The 16,336-nt window shown below is 43.7% G+C and overlaps 1 pseudogene; it reads right to left on the bottom strand.

Annotated features, from left to right (window-relative positions):
- Positions 1-7,976: 7,976 nt before the first annotated feature.
- LOC142563506 (uncharacterized) lies at positions 7,977-9,688 on the bottom strand (annotated as a pseudogene).
- Positions 9,689-16,336: the final 6,648 nt, after the last annotated feature.

Genomic DNA, 16,336 nt, shown 5'->3' with positions numbered 1-16,336 from the left:
AAAGGAGATTCGCACATGCAGGGAAGGGCCTTAGAGATCCTTTTTTTATGTTCACAGAAAGCATTAATCAGATGGTGTAAGATTGTTGCCTGCTGTTGATGTGTCATGCAAGTTTGCATCAGCATCAGACACAATGTGCCCTGCACTGTTCTCCAGATGCTGTGGATGCCACTATTTAAAGTATATTGTAAATGCAGTATTACATATCAGCTACACAATGAAATACCATCAAGAATAAAAAATGTATATAAGCGCTTGATGCTTATGTAACTAATTCTTTCTTGCTACCAGCTACTGTGTTGGCAATGTTTTTGTGACTGAATGAATTAGTTGAATATTTTTATTGTTCACTGCATATGTTTTAGGTATATTGAAATAGCAAGAACCAAATTCTCTTACCAACAGTTTTTCACGGAGCGTTTAAGAGAAAACTTCAAAAGAAAGTGTCTGATATTATGACATCTTTATCACAAGGCACTTTTCTGTGCGGAGAACATAGAAGTAGTAGTGTGAGTCAGTCCTCCGAAGGGAAATATAACCCAGATTTGGTCTAAAGGTTGCATCTTTTCTCTCTCGTATTCAGAGGCTTGCATGCTTTCATAATCTCTTTTTTTCTTTTTTTTGCGAGAAGGCATATCTTTATAGTAACACCGGATTAACATGTTTTTTCTGTGATACTCTACAGCTTTCAGTAAAATCTTGTTGTTTAATATATCCAGAGTACACAAATAATTTCGTAGAAATAATTTTGCAGCATGAAAAAGATATCCAGGGCTGGGAGAGAAACTGGTGGCGTGGATCACATGTGCTTTGGCATTTTTTTCTGCTTTTTTACAATACGGCGGCATTCGATTCGCGAACGATCGGACAGCCTGCTTTATAGGACGATCCACGTTTCTTAGACTTGACACGATATCGGCCACGACATTTCTGCATGATTATTTGATGACGATACAAGGAAAAGGCTCCCCGCAAATTTGATGTCCATATAAACGGCTGTGGCATAGGCCCTGCTGCAACGGTAATACTTAAAACAAGGTCAAGCAAGTTGAACATTAAAATTCTGTGATTTTACTATCCAAAGCCACAATCTCATTACAAGGCACGGCGCAGTGTATGACTGAATTAAATTTGACCACGACCCCGATCTTTACCAAGCACCCATACCCAAACACGAGCGTTTTTTTTTTTTTTTTTTGCATTTCGCCCCATCGAAATCAGGCTGCCGCAGCCGGAGTTGTATTCGCGGCCCCAAGGTGAGTGGCGCAAAACTAAGCTACCGCAACGGGTGGGGACAAGCATGAGAACACAGGAAGAGACGCCCTTGTTTTAAGCGGTTTCGTGCATTTCAGTTCGCGATAAACTCGCCTACCATGTAGTACAGGCGGATAGGCTAGGCTCCTAAATACACAGCTCAAACAGACGACATGGCCCCACCTCGGCGATCGACCGACCGAATGAGCATGCAACACGCTACATATGCACCCGGGACCGGCCCGGCACAAAATGTTTTGAAAGACCGGCGCCGTGCACCACACGTGAATCAGACGTACAGCTCGGAGTGGTTGTGACTGACACAGCACGGGCGCCACGGGCGCAAGTCTGCCCGACGTACACCCAGCAACGAAAAAAGCGCCCCGCAACTTCTATAACACCACTCAGGACGTTGTCGATCAGTTATACACACAATACAAGAAACGTGCTTACCGTCGGGTACACTCTTAATCTGGATCCACATAAGATCCACTTAGTAGCTGGAACTTTCTTTCAAGAAAGTTCCGTTTATATATTTGGAACCAGGTTCCACATTAAAATGTAGATGGAACAGTGCACCACTTATTTTTACTTATTAAGTGGATGATCGTTCCACATAAGAGTATATGGAACCCTGTTCCAAATAAAAGGGTTATTTCAGTTACTGAAACGTTGATCCACATAAAATAGTCATGGTTATATCCGGTGCGCCGTTCCAGGTATTTTCAGCCCTGCTTTTTATATAAAACGGTGTTCTAATAGACAGGAAACTGTCTATGTGTTCCGCACTTTTGCAATATTTCTGCTTTCCCCTGTTAGTACAAACTGAGGTTATAAGCCAAGCTGGCTGATGCATTTGCGTCAGAAGGAAACCACCGACATCACAGTCTGACAGCACAGCCTTGGCATGTGGCCTGCGGTGATACCAACAATTCGAAAGTAGAAATTTTAGCATCAGTGTGGTTCCTGGCAGTTCCCAACAGCTGCCTGTTAGAGCACAGTTTTATATAAAAGTAGGTTTGAGGTACCTGGAATGGCACAGTCGAAACTTTGGCTTCGCATGCCGGATGCTGCTCTGGCCTTTAGCTGCATGTAAAAGAAACTAGGTACCTAAATTAAAACATCTATGAAACAAATTATTACACTGCTTTTCAAAATGAGTATACTTTATTGAGTCGCAGTATTGCATACATTTATTATATCTTCGTCTCAAATTTCATAGAAAATGTCTAGTCAACAAGGAACAAATACCAAAAAGGAAAGGAGACCAGACACTAAGTGGCATCACACGCATGTCCCGATATTTAAAAATTCGGTAATAAAAATGGCCCGTGACATAAGTGCACCACATGCAAATAAACTTGCACATTGGCTGTGGAACAAAGAAACATTAAACAGACTATAAAATATCCTGGCTTATCACAGGAAATGACGTAACTCAAATGCGCAAGTATCTGTTTGCGATTTACCGAGTTTACGCATCCCCGTTCCAAAAGAATTCAGTACTCTAAAATTATACGAAAAAGGCACAAAACAATGGACTTGTACAGTTGGATTATCACAAGACCGATGAAGAATGTAGTGGATGAGTTATTAAAGGGGAAAGACAATGCAAGCCAAAATAAACAATGGAACATGTGCACACAAAAACTTGGCAGAAGCAGGTGCCAAATTCACAACAAGAACATGAACACTAGAAACAATACAGTTGGCAGATCACAGATGTACGTATAATTCAAAGCTAATTGTGACCAAAACACTTTATAAGCACCCTGAAAAAGCCTCCCACTTGAAGCAGATTACTTGCCCCAGCATTATGTAGTTTGGGATAGCTCATCCCAAACATTACCATGAAAGCTAGCGTAACTGTTTATAAAATTTTATGCACCAAATAGCTGGAAGCATGCTACGCATTTTAAAGATTCAACAAGGCAACAACGACATACATGGTAAGAAATTCTGGATAACAAGTGAGAAATCTTTAAATAGCTAAAAAACTCAGCCTTGAAAAATGCAAGTGAAATATCTTTAATAAAAAGAAAAAAAGCCAGCCTTGAGACATACAGCCGGCGCTTTGTCCTGGTGATAAAAAATCGTAAAAGAAGGCACAACTTCACAGTTTTGCAACTGAAATGTCGCTTCTACCTACCAAACATTTAGCACGTGAATATTACGCCTGACTTTCAGGTTTTCAACAGAGACTACCTTAAACGACATCAAGCCCCTGTCAAATGGCTCACCCTTCACAACTGTCTGCACAAGTCCCAAAAACTGTCCAAAAAGCGTATGGGTACGACAAGCTTAAAATAAAATATACAGTCAACAGAAGGCTGACTGCTTCTCAGGTGATAATGCAGGTGGTAAAGCCACGATTCTTTCCTTGCAGGCAATTTTGAAGTTTCCATTCTCTTTCAATATGCATGGGCCTGGCGGAGACCTCTTGCCAACCCCTGTGCCTTTAATGAAAAGAGAAGAAGCAAATTTTAACTACACAATGGCTTTAAATTATGGCGTTCGTGATAATACCCTTTTGCATAGAACTAATAAGTTAGTTCACCGATTTCTTGGTTTCTCTTCTTTCAACCCTGCAAAAGGTACCAGTGTGCACAAAAATTATATGAGCATGCAGCATCAACGATTAAGCATCGACAATGTAAATGGAATCGCTGCTTCATTTCTGGAAAAAGCATTACGCTTTTTCAGTTGAATGACCTAAACATCATTTGGCTTCTCCAGCCTTGAGGTGTTTTAGTTAGCAGCCAAAGAATCTAATAATCTATGTGTACTTCATACTCCATGCACCTTCCCACTACACATAAATGTCCTCTTTACTCCATTATGTGCTTTCTCGTGCTGTTACGATGCTTAACATAAGAATGGCAAGAACATGTACGCAAAATTTTGTTTCTGTTCCTTGTACTGTGAAGACAATACCTTCAGCTGCAAGTTCATTCACTGCTAAAAGAAAGTCCTGCAGCAATTCTGTTTGACTCAGTGGTTTATGATCGCTTGACTGGCCTACTCCAAGAAAAAAAATTGAGTTCGTTTGTGAACGCTTCGAAGGTGGGAAATTCGCAAACATGATATAGAAGATCGTCAGTTTTGCACAGGCCACTCGCTTCATTCCCAATGGGTTAGCCATCCCCGCATCATAAAATGAAGTAAGAAATTTATTTTTTATTGAAAAACTTTACAGCATTACCATTTTACTTAATTCCAAGTACTTATATTTTCAGCTTTTACAAAAATTTCAAAGCAGATTACAGTTCTGAGTTTGCTTCGTAAGAGGGCTAGAAGATTTGCAAGTTGGCTGCTGAGAATGCAGTAAATGATATACGTAGGAAACCTCGCTAAACCATGTGTTACAAGAAGGCAAGACTGTGCAGAAATCACTAATAAGCATAACCAATTATAACACTGTAGAACACCTAAAGAAGAATGAGGTGAGGATGCTTGTATAGGGGTACAAGAGTGCTATTTTTGTCATCTTGTGGTTAACAACGGCGCAAAAAATGGGGATGAAAAGGGAAAGCGTAGAACACGTGGCACTTAAAATTTCCAACTGCCGTACTACCAAAATCTAGTTGGAAGTTCGGCACCATGTTGTTGTACGTGAACCCTTTTCATTCCCGTTTTCTTTGGCCGTTGTTAACTACAAGTATCATGCACAAACTTGCCTATATCAACCTTTTGCGACTTTTCCATTTTAGAAATGGCTTAAGAAGTACACAGTGACAAACGTCTACTGTATTTTTCATTTCAATAACAGGTCAAATAACAATATTCACTCTACAAAGCATTTCATTTTCCCATAATTATAGTAGCGTGCTCTTCAACGTCAGGTACTCTATTATAAGCAACAACGAGTCGTTAAGGCATTCGCTCGAAACGCTTGTAGGGGTTTTAATTTTTTGGGGTAAAGCTGTTAGCAGAGTAGCAAATCAGAGGATGAAATATGATGTGTGCACGACTCCATCTCTTTCGCTTTTGCAGCATCAGCTTCAATGCATTCTATAGAATATTTTAGTATGGCCGAACTGAGCCTATCTTGTAGAAGAATATGCTAAACAAATAATCATAAAGCCTTCTACAAACGACCCAAAAGAGTCATGCTAATAAGCAGCATACATTCGCGTTCCTCGGTGCAACGCATATGACGCTGCAACTGATGGCGCACAAAAAAAGAAATATGACTACAGTTACAATTAGGTAATAAATTTTATTTTAGAAATATGTACTGGCTCTATTGTACTTCAGCACACAGAAAAACTAAAAAAAAGGGGCAAGACTGAAAGTGAAGGAATGATATGCCACATGTTCAAGATATGTTGCTCCTTTCCATCAGTGGCGGTTTCAAGGGTTTTTTTTTTGTTTGTTTGCAATACTCAACTGACCCAGTTACGACTCCACAGACCAAAATCGCTCAGAAGGCTTGCTCATCATTCAGGACAGGTGGTTGAAACCAGCTAAAAAATTGGAGAGGAGCCTTCTTACGAAAAAAAAAACATCCACTGCGGAAGCTCTGGTAAGGTTTCATTGCTAAACACTTAGAGACATAAAAATATTTGAACATATTTTAGGCTCACCTGTAAATATTCCAAGCGCGACTGGTTAATGTCCTCATAATATTCACCACCTAAGCGGCACTCGTTCGTGGCTTATATGCTCCAGAGTGAGCCGGAACTCGTCGCAGTCTTACTCGTCACAACGACCCCTCTGTACACCCGAGATCTCTTCGGCCACAGTGGATGCCACAGCCATGACGTGAAGGGTTCGTGTAGAGACTGGAAATAATGTTTTCATTGTTATTTTGCATACAAAAATAAGAATATTTGTCAGAAACTATCAAAGTGGACACAGCCATATTCGGTTTCTGCACAGGCTTTTGTCGAACAGAGAACGTAGCCAGGGTGTCTACCAATTTGACATTTCCAAATTCCCTGAGTTTTCCAGGTTTTCCCCAAGTGCCTTTGTAAAATTCCATGAGTGACGCAGAATTATGTTTTATGTCGAGACGGGTGAAACATGTCGGACGATGCTGTCACTCTCTAGTAAGCATGTGAAAAAAGGACTAAAAAAACGACATGATCCAGTTCAATGTATTGTAGTGTTTATTTTATTCAAAAAGAGAACAGAAGCGAGGGGTTAGTAAAATGCACAGCAAATGAAATGTTTTCGGAAAAAAAATTGTAAATCGAGTCGGACATTCTCAAATACGAATAAAAAGGAGATGCATAAAGAAGCAAATATTTTCGAATATGAGCTATTTCTATCGACTGATAGCAAGCTTAGTCGCACGAGGCACGAATTTTGTCACTATTGAGATTCTCTCTCAACAGCTTGTAAGTCAACCTCAACTGTCCTGACATACTCTCAACTCGCGCACGATGCCTCAGTGCTGTTTCACTGCTTTAAAGAGTTTATTTTGGTGTAGATGAGGGACAACTGCATTTCGGCACCAGCCAACTGTTTGTTGAGCTCAATCTCCTTCAAAACGGTGACAGCACGCTTCCTTTCCTGTTCATTCCTCAATGCGTAGGTCCTTGCTGTTCTTGTTCTCCTTCTGCCGCTCGTTTGCCCCACGGACCATTTGAAGGATATTTTTGGTCAGTTCTACAGTCAAGGTCCGATTTTTTGAACTCCTTAGGGCCCGAGATAACGTCCAAAAAATCGGCCAGCTGGAAAAGAACGCATGCCTTTTACTGCCCTTAAAAGACTCAAACCGCCACGGGCACATTCGCAAAAGCTCTGAAGGCCTGCCAGTAGACGTATTAGTCAAATCAGTGCTCGGACTGTGACAGGAAATATCGGGTGCACGCGTGTACAATTAAGGAATACATACTGTGTCCCGTGGCAATAGCCCCTTCACGCGCTGGTTACGCTTCACCGCAATATCTTTTGCGTATGCTTCACGAAGCTCACGTATGCTTACGATTTCAGTACAGAGGCGAAGCTGACTTTCGGGAACCGTCATTATGCAACGCACCTTTCTTCCGAGCTTCGAAGCCAATCGTGAGGACCACTAATGCGGAGTCGGTGCCATTGCTGACGGCGGCGAATTCATTCAATGAAAAACACTGCACCCAACAGCAAGAAGCTTAATAGGAAATGCTACTCGAAAAAGTATTTTTTTTATTTCTTGACCTAGAACTTTGAAATTTTAGGTATTAGTAGAGTTTGTGATGCTGATTTTAAAACTGTAATTGATTTTCTTGTAACTGCAATAGTTCCAGAGTTCCAACAACTTTGATAACAGAATATATGGTTTTTTGTGCACACATTTTAGCTTACTAACATTTTTCACACAGAATGCTAATACAGCTCATTTTGCTGCACATGAGCAGTATATTTCTGAAAAGAACCACAAATGTAGGCATAACATGCTACCTTTCTTTAAAAAAGTCGAGAATACTAAATCTATATTTCACATGTCCCCATCAGAATTTTAAGTTATGAAACAAAAGATATGTAATGTACATTGCAACTTTAAATAAATATCAGCACTCGAGAGTGTTTGAAGACGCTCTGTGCAAAATTTCGTAAGATAGAACAATTTTAAGTGCATGAAAGTTTGTGCACCACATGTCTGAATTGCCTCAAGATACAAATTGAGAAAAACGCATTTGAAAGTTGTAAACATGCTTATTCTTCAATATACAGTGGGATTTGCATGAAACTTTGTGACAGTATAGAACAAACCACCCTTTCCACAGTCAGTGCCTTTAAAAACATCCAGAACCATAGGTTCGTCCTTCTCGGCACTGGAGAATGGAGTCGTCAAAGCGCGCTCTCTTTGCCACGTGGCGACGATGAGCCCTTATTGCCTCAGCTGTCTCGCATGCAGACATTCTTTGAACTCTTCTGTGGTGACGCGATTGGCCCAAGGTGATCAGTTCATCAGGTGGCAGTACACCCAGCTCTTGAAGGACGTGTTCAAAGCTTGTCCCTTGTTGAACCATAACACAGCCATTGCGGCTGCAGTTTCCACTGCTGTCCGAGATGCAAACTTGGTCTTTGGACAGAGAAGCCAGATTTTGCTGTTCAAAGATTCTGCAGCATTTTGCGTCTTTTCTTGTAGACAGCGAACCAACAGTTTTTCATCCGTGAGGCGCTTATATATAGGAAGCACAGCCAACCACTGAGCCTTCGATCGTAAGGATTGGGGTGTGTGGTCTGAGGCTCCCCAAGAGCTTTAGCTCGCCGGTGTTTGCACCAGGAAGTCGCCCCTTCTGGACAGTATCTGTGGCTGCCTGCGGTGTTGCTGGTTGACGAGCGAAAGTATGAGGCCCAGATAGCACGAGATCTTCAGGAGATCGATCACCCCTGTTGGTGGTTATAGCAATGTGATAATAGTCCTGCAGCTTCTGAATCATGCGATCTTTCAACTTCTCTCCACGTGGAAGTCGTGTTGGAAGCTTCCTAAGTGCAGTGCCTAGACGCTTGGCTACGTGATTTGTGCATTCTTCCTTGTCCACAACTAGTTCACGCGAACGTCGAAGCAGCTAGGCCTAGCGCTGCCGCAGGATCTGCATGCAAGAGCGCCGGTTCGAGGCGGCGAGGTACTCAAAATGGCCGCGGTGGTGGCTTTGATTAATGCCGTTTCGGACCGGTGGTGCCGGCAGAAAACTCGGGAAAATCGTACGGCGAAGGGTTCTTGCGTCCGAAATTTCAGACGTTCTGACACATTGAGTCTATGCGGTACGTGGTGGTACCGCGAAACCTTCCGAAAAGTCGGTCGTTCAGTGTACTGGCAACTCCTCCAGTGGACGATGGGGCATCAAAGACGATTCGTTACGATCCCTGTCTGTTACTCGAGCCAGCATATACCACGACTTTCGTTCCCTTTCAATAAAATTAGAGCTAATTTTTCCTGATAGAAGCACAAATTCTCTGAGTTTTCCCTGACTTTTTCCAGACTACTCATCATCCCTGAGAATTCCCGGTTTTCTCAGTTTTCCCGGTTGGTAGACACCCTGGTAGCTATGTTTGCAGTATATTAAGTTTGAGGACGCGCAGAAATGGCATAATTTTTGTGGGCACATCATGATGTAAGAACTTAATCATCACGTACGCGTTGTAGGCAATTGTTCTGTCGTGCTAGCAGAACTGACGTCTACAGCATAGCAGTGGCGGCACAATTTCTGAGTACCAGGTCAGGCATGTGTTCCTCCCTTTCTTCTCTCCACGACTGAAATATTTTTGTTAACCAATATAAGGTGCCGCAAAATGGTCATATTATAAAACGACAGCAGCGTGAGCTCACGTTACTGCTAAGACAACCACCGTCCCTTCCATTTCACTACGTCAGGGAGCAAGCTAACGGTAGCGTGGACATAACATATGCAAAGGCCGACGGCATTGGAAGAAACATGAAACAACTACCTAACGTACGCAGCCAAACCTGGGCAGTGCGGCCGCCAACGCCTTGAACCATCATTAACAGTTATGCGGAAAGGCATTTTACTCGCGCGCTCTGCTTGGTGCATTACGTGCGCGCAAGGGGCAAGGACGAAGATTCCCGGGACGAAGATCCCGGTTTCGCAAGCCCTGTAGATCCATGCTACCTAGCAGAATAAAACACCAGCGGGAATAACCCACAAGTTTTAAAAGGTACCAATAAGTCCAAGGACGCAAGCTCCTACAAACTTGCTTGGAAGTTGCTAAGCGTGTGAACGCGAGGAGATGGCGAGCGGCAAAAACGCGGTTGCACGGTGCGAAGATTCACACCCGCTGTCACCTAAAGCGACCGTCAATATCCTACTAAGCAACATACTGTAAGGGGGCATACAGATTACTGGGAAACTAACACGCGAACCAGCAACGTGGATGGAGTCATAAATGACTAAGTACGCATAATTCGATCTGCCTAATCGCTCTCTGTCTCGCGATCCGCAATTAGGCGGAAGAACTGTCATCATTCCGTAATCTAGATTGCTCTATTACAAGCGCTGGAAACAAATCCGCCGGGATGGTACTCGAATTAAGCTATGGGACTATATAAGCAGTATTGTCTTCGTAGAACGAGTTTAGCAGGCGTGCCTGAATTCAACTGAATACACAAGGATGCGTAGCGGTATCCTACCCGAGAAAGTGGCATTCTTGGTTTCACTGAGCAACAATCGTAACGAGCACATAAATATGCAGCACTGACTTTTTTTTTTGGCGCCTCCTGGCAACTTGACCACCCCGCTTCGCCCAGCGGCGAACACAGTGATACAGCCACAGGATTCGAAGAATGTCGCAGTCGTACGTCGACACAAATCAACGGTTTCCGCTAAACTGGCCGACACCACACCACCTCCAGTTCTAGTAGTCCAAATCAGGCGCGGCACGCGCCACTGTAGTGCGCCTGCCACTGGTGGCGTTGGTGAAGTAGAACGTTTACAACTAGCGGAGGAAACACTGAGAGACCGGGGCGCTGCGATCGTTACAAGTGTTTGCGCATTCCCGTTTTCGCACTTTGGTGTTGTAGGTGTTGCAGCCCCACTGTATTGCGTGTCGCAACGGAAACCGCGCCGGCGATAAGGCGGCGCCGGCGAGCCGGCGAGAAGAGCTCGTCAGACGTCGCGCATGCGCACCTGGAGGTATACCGATTGGATGGGTGATGTGTCCCTTGGGCCAGCCCGCGGAACAGCGCGTGAAAACTTCGCGGCCGTCGGCGCTTTTTTTTCTGTCCGGAAATGACAACGCGCCGCGCGCCGTCAGGGCGCAGTGTTTAGGTATTAACAGGTTAATATGTATACTTGCAATTTATATATATATATATATATATATATATATATATATATATATATATATATATATATATATATATATATATAACCGCTTAGCACGTTAACTTCTACTGAAGTTTTTTCCCGCTGCTCGCCGTGAGCGCGCGCAATAACTCTACGTAATTTTTAAGACAGCTTTTCAGCGTTGCTGTTTATAACAATAAGCACAAAATGTACACTGCTTCATTTGCTGCGTTTCCTTGACCACAGCAAGCCTAGTCATTACCAAAAAAATATAATGGGACACTCTTTGATATACACATGACAAGATTACTCGCATAGAGCAAGGAGAAAGTGTGGCACAGTTTGTTAGAAAGTAATGGAGCGGCCCGTTTCGACACAGTTCTTTTCCTCCTAAACGCCAGCTCTGCAGGAAAATAATAAACAAGGGAGCCGCAGGAGACGGAATTCGGGTCATTCAGTGAGTTACAGTTACCATGAAGAAATCAATGTTTACAATGCGAATTTTTTCTTTGTTGAAGTGCATAATTTAGAAAAATAATATGATATCAGCATTAATGCACAGAGTTTACTCCAGATACTGTGAAGTATTTGAAGCTCTCAAAGTTTGATTTCGTTCCCCACTTCTGAATCGTGTAGAGTCGACTGTTCCCTGCAAACTGATATTTTTGTTTGCTTGTAGAAATGAAAGAGCCACCACGAGCAGAAAAATGCAACCACACTTGAATGCGTATAAGCATGCGTAATATGCCGCAACGTGACCCAAGGGCTCATTATAACTGAAGGCTGTAGTCATAGACATATTGGTTAAGCGTTGAAAACTGTATCGTACTAGACCACAGCGAGCAAATGGCTGAACGTCGAACCAAAGCCGTTGTTTCTATGGTGCTACTTGTTAGTCAAATGCACAACACGCGACAGGCTCAACAACTGCTTCGTAACCAAGGTGTCCAGAAAAGCGCGCTGTCCACCAGAAATTCTTCAGCCCAGGCAGTTATGGACTTCGTCCAAACAGCAGAGTGGGCACCGAAAGACGCCAGAACTTCTAGAATTCAAGCTATTAATTTTAGACGTGCTGAAGTAAAATGGAGAGATGAGGTAGTTGTTGAACATTCGTCATTGAAACTTAAGCGCAAACTGAGACACGCAGAACAGAGGGCAACGACACCAACGCTTTGGTGTACTGCGCGTCTGAAATTAGTGACAGCAAGACCAGGTACACAAAGGCCGTTTGAGCGCCGCAGACAACCTGAAAAGAAGTACCTGCAAGTTCTGCTTTCCGCTGAGATATATCCTTTCCTTGCATGGTTTATTCTTTTTACGGCGTTGTTGAACAGGGATATTGTTTTATGTAAAATGACAACACTAAAAATCCTCCTTAGCAGTTTATAAATGTCAACTGCTGTAAGATAGCTTCACAGATACTGCATAAGTTTCTGTAATTTTATATGCCATGTGTGTATGTGTCAAGGGGATCTTCGCCCAAAGAGCGCCAAATTTATATGTGGTGCAGTGATGTAGTTAATGCACGATACACTGCACACTTCACTGTAGCGCACAAGTTATGTGGAATAAGACACAAGCAAAAAATATACAAATGCACTGTCTAGAAATTTTACTGGAACCTAAGTGGAACGATAACTGAATCGTACAACATTGCCTCCTCCCCTTATGGAGTTCCAGATAAGAACAATAAACATAAATAAACCGAACGAACGTTCCACATAAGATCCACTTGTATGTATCGTTCCACTTATTAACAGTACCGATCCAGATAAAAATATGTGGATCACACTTTTAACTGGAACTCACATGGAACCAGATTAAGAGTGCATGCAGGCCGGCGCTCCATTCTTCATGCACGCTTTCACGCAGCCCAGTCGGTGGCATTGGCGCACCTCCGCGTCAACCAATGTACGGACTGGTACATTCAGCTTTTCGTGTCCGACGCTCTTGTCAAAAATGTCTCTTGTCGCGCAACAGTAGATAAAAACGCACGCACATGCTTACAGCTCACGACACACAACGCGCACCCCGAGACCACGAAAAAAAGCAAAATGGCGACGAAAACAAATGCCAAACAACCAAACACGCTAAAAAAAAGAATTTCAATGTTGCTTGTTAACTTTTGTACATTTCTCTAGGTTTCGTAAAAAAATTTCAAGAAAATTTCGTTCGGGAAGAACTCCTAGAATTTTCGGCAAAGTTGTCAACTACACACAAAGTGTATTAAAATAAAGTATATGTTGTTGCGGAAATGGCAATTGTCGCGTTGAAACAATGATTTAGTATCGACAGCAATATTGAAGCATAGCCTTCGAGATTCCCTCCGTGACGACACATCATTCTGATCTCGAAGGCTACAATTCCATCAAGTTGGTCACGAAGCGAGTGATCGCTAATGGTGGCGATTCATCACTGGTTTGGCTCATTCACTAAGCGCTCGTTGTTTGGCAAAGCTACGCTGCTTAACCAATGCGCTGAAGGTTACCTTAAGCGGCAACCATGGCGCGAGAAGAGGTGAACGGCATCAATCGAGAAACGTTTTGTTCTGACGACGGGCAGGTCCTGCTTGCTGATGCGTACATGGGTCCGTATGAGTCGCGTCTCGGTCGCTATATATAGATGTAAAACCTGAACAAATCAAGCAGCCTAGGATACTATTTGACTCCGCCCTGTTTCAAAGGTTTTTGGTGCCGATAATTATCACCATCATCATCATTGTTGTCGGTCACATGGCCTCTGCCAATCGGCGTGTGAGTGCGCTTACATTGAATTTTAACGCGATAGCGTTAAGGAGCTCGTGTCGCAGAAAAGCCGGTGTCGTCGGCGTCCGCGGCGTTAGCCGTGAGCGATAAGTCACGGCAGGCACTTCATAAATAAAAAGCAACGTTGCTGGGTGGGAATCGAACCAGGGTCTCCGAAGTGTGAGACGGAGACGTTACCACTGAGCCACGAGTTTTTTTTTTTCTTTATTGCCGGCTTTGACATACACAAACAATACAGAAAAAGGAAAAATATGTCAACAAGGATTTCGCTGGCACGACATATCAAAATTTTTCCAATGCTGCAAGTTTATCTAGCATGTCAATCCATGTTGGTTGTTCAGGGAGTGCCCGATGGACATCCCTGAACCGTACTACAGATTCAATGAAGTGATCACGTGTAGGTCGCGAATTGACATCGGCATTGTTGAACTGCGTTCTAGCTTTCCACAAACTGTGGAGGCCCAGGAGCATTATAGCGTCATACGGAAAAGCCTCCGTTTCTACCGGTAAGAATCTTATTCCACGTGGATCTAAAGGTAACTCTTTTTTTAAAGTCCTTTGTAGCACATCCCAGAAAAAGATGGGATCCCAGCAATCTAGAAACGCATGCTCTATCGTTTCAGGTTTTTTACATAAGAAGCAGTTTATGGACCACGGGACAAAAATACCCCTGTTATGCATCCATGTTTTAACTGATAATGTGTTAGTGTGTAGTTTAAAGAAAAAGGTTTTTACCGAAGGGTGTACTGGCATTCTTTTAACCCTTTTGAGGACGTCTCCTGGGCCTCCACGGTTAGACATACGGTAAATCGGTACAGGGAGCATAGTGTCAATTAGGTCCTTATACAGTTTTTTCCTAGTAATATTGGCGAGATACTGCACAGAAAACCGCACATGCAACATTCTGTACGCAAGCACGACTTCTCGCAGGTAACCTTTAACGGAATCATGCATTGCTTCACACGAGCATACAACAAATCCTGGAAGGTGTCGACATAAAAGCACTTGCATGACTGTGCGAAGGAACACATCATTCTGGTCGCGAAGGTACATAAAGCGCGACACAACTTGTCGCACAAATAAATGTGCCAACCCAAGGCCCCCTTTCTTTACTGGCAAGAACAAGTTTGTGCGGCTGGACCTTTCCCAAGTTGATGCCCATATGAAAACGGCGAAGATACGGTGAATTTTTTGGATGTTGATCCGCGAAGCACACAGCACGTTCATGACATACCATATCTTGGATGTAAGAAATAGGTTACAGACCGTGGCGCGCGAGAACATTGACAGCTGTCGCCCCTGCCACGCGTTAGTCTTTTCCTTTATTATCGCCACTTGTTCATTCCAGTACGGCTCTGGGTCGCGATAAGAGTCGAGAGGCACGCCTAGGTAGGTTGTTGCAGTGGTTGACCACCGAAGTCGAGCGAAGCAGTCTGGCGTTTCTTCCCATTCACCATGCCAAAACCCATAACTCTTCTCCCAGTTTATTTGCGCCCCGGTGCACTTGCAGTAGGATTCGACTACCGCCACGGCCTCACAAATACTATTTCTATTTGAACAGAATATGGCGATGTCATCGGCATACGCCAATATTTTCACCTGTGTGGACTGCAACCTGAAGCCAGTTATCCGTTCATTGTTTTGGATGGCCTTGCACAAAGGCTCAAGGTAAGCCGCGAATAGCAGGGGCGACAGCGGACATCCCTGCCTGACAGAAGACAGCACTTGCACGCTGTCTGTCAGCTCCCCGTTCACAGTGACCCGAGTTGAGCAGTTAGCATACGCCATCCGGACACCATCTGTTATTACGCTTCCCACGTTGCAATGCTCTAATATGGCGAAGAGAACATCGTGGGAAACACGGTCGAAGGCTTTAGCGAGATCTAGTTGCATCATTGCCACTCGATCGCCAAATACATCGCAACATTCTAGCACACTTCGAGCTACGTGTATGTTCGTGGCGATGCTTCTACCCTTTATACCACAGGTCTGATGCGTGCCAACCAGCCTCGTTATCACACCCTGCAATCGTTTGGCCAATACCTTCATAAATATCTTGTAGTCGACGTTGGTAAGGCTTATCGGGCGATAAGACCCCACTAACTGACGTTTTTCAGGTGCCTCAGTTTTTGGGATGAGAACGATGTGCGAAGTTGTGAAGGACAGTGGTATATGTTTTTGCTGATACGATTCGGCGATAACTTTGAGTAGAATCTGGGCTATAATTGTTTTGAATGTTTTATAAAATGCTACACCTAGGCCATCAGGGCCTGGTGCCTTGCCGACAGGTAGTGCATCTATTGCATCCTCTATTTCTTTCATGGAAATTGGCTGTTCCAAAGTTCGATGCTTCAAAGCGGTACAAAAGCGCCTCTAGTGAACGCGGTGTTGCCTTAGAAACGAGCTGTTTCTAAGGCTCAGGCGTGCGTCGCTTGCTCAGGCGCACATTTCGTTGTCGCGCCGAACGCTGCGTTGCTCGACGCTCACCGCGTCCGATGCGGGGCGCGTAGTCGCTGCGCCGTAGCCCATTGTCTTAAACCCCTTGGCGGGTCGACGGGAACGCTGTCGCGTTCCACTCTT

This window comes from Dermacentor variabilis, chromosome 11 (genome assembly GCF_050947875.1).
Source record: "Dermacentor variabilis isolate Ectoservices chromosome 11, ASM5094787v1, whole genome shotgun sequence".
NCBI lineage: Eukaryota > Metazoa > Arthropoda > Arachnida > Ixodida > Ixodidae > Dermacentor > Dermacentor variabilis.
Note: the sequence above shows the minus strand (reverse complement) of the source record. Positions and strands in the feature narration are given on the sequence as shown.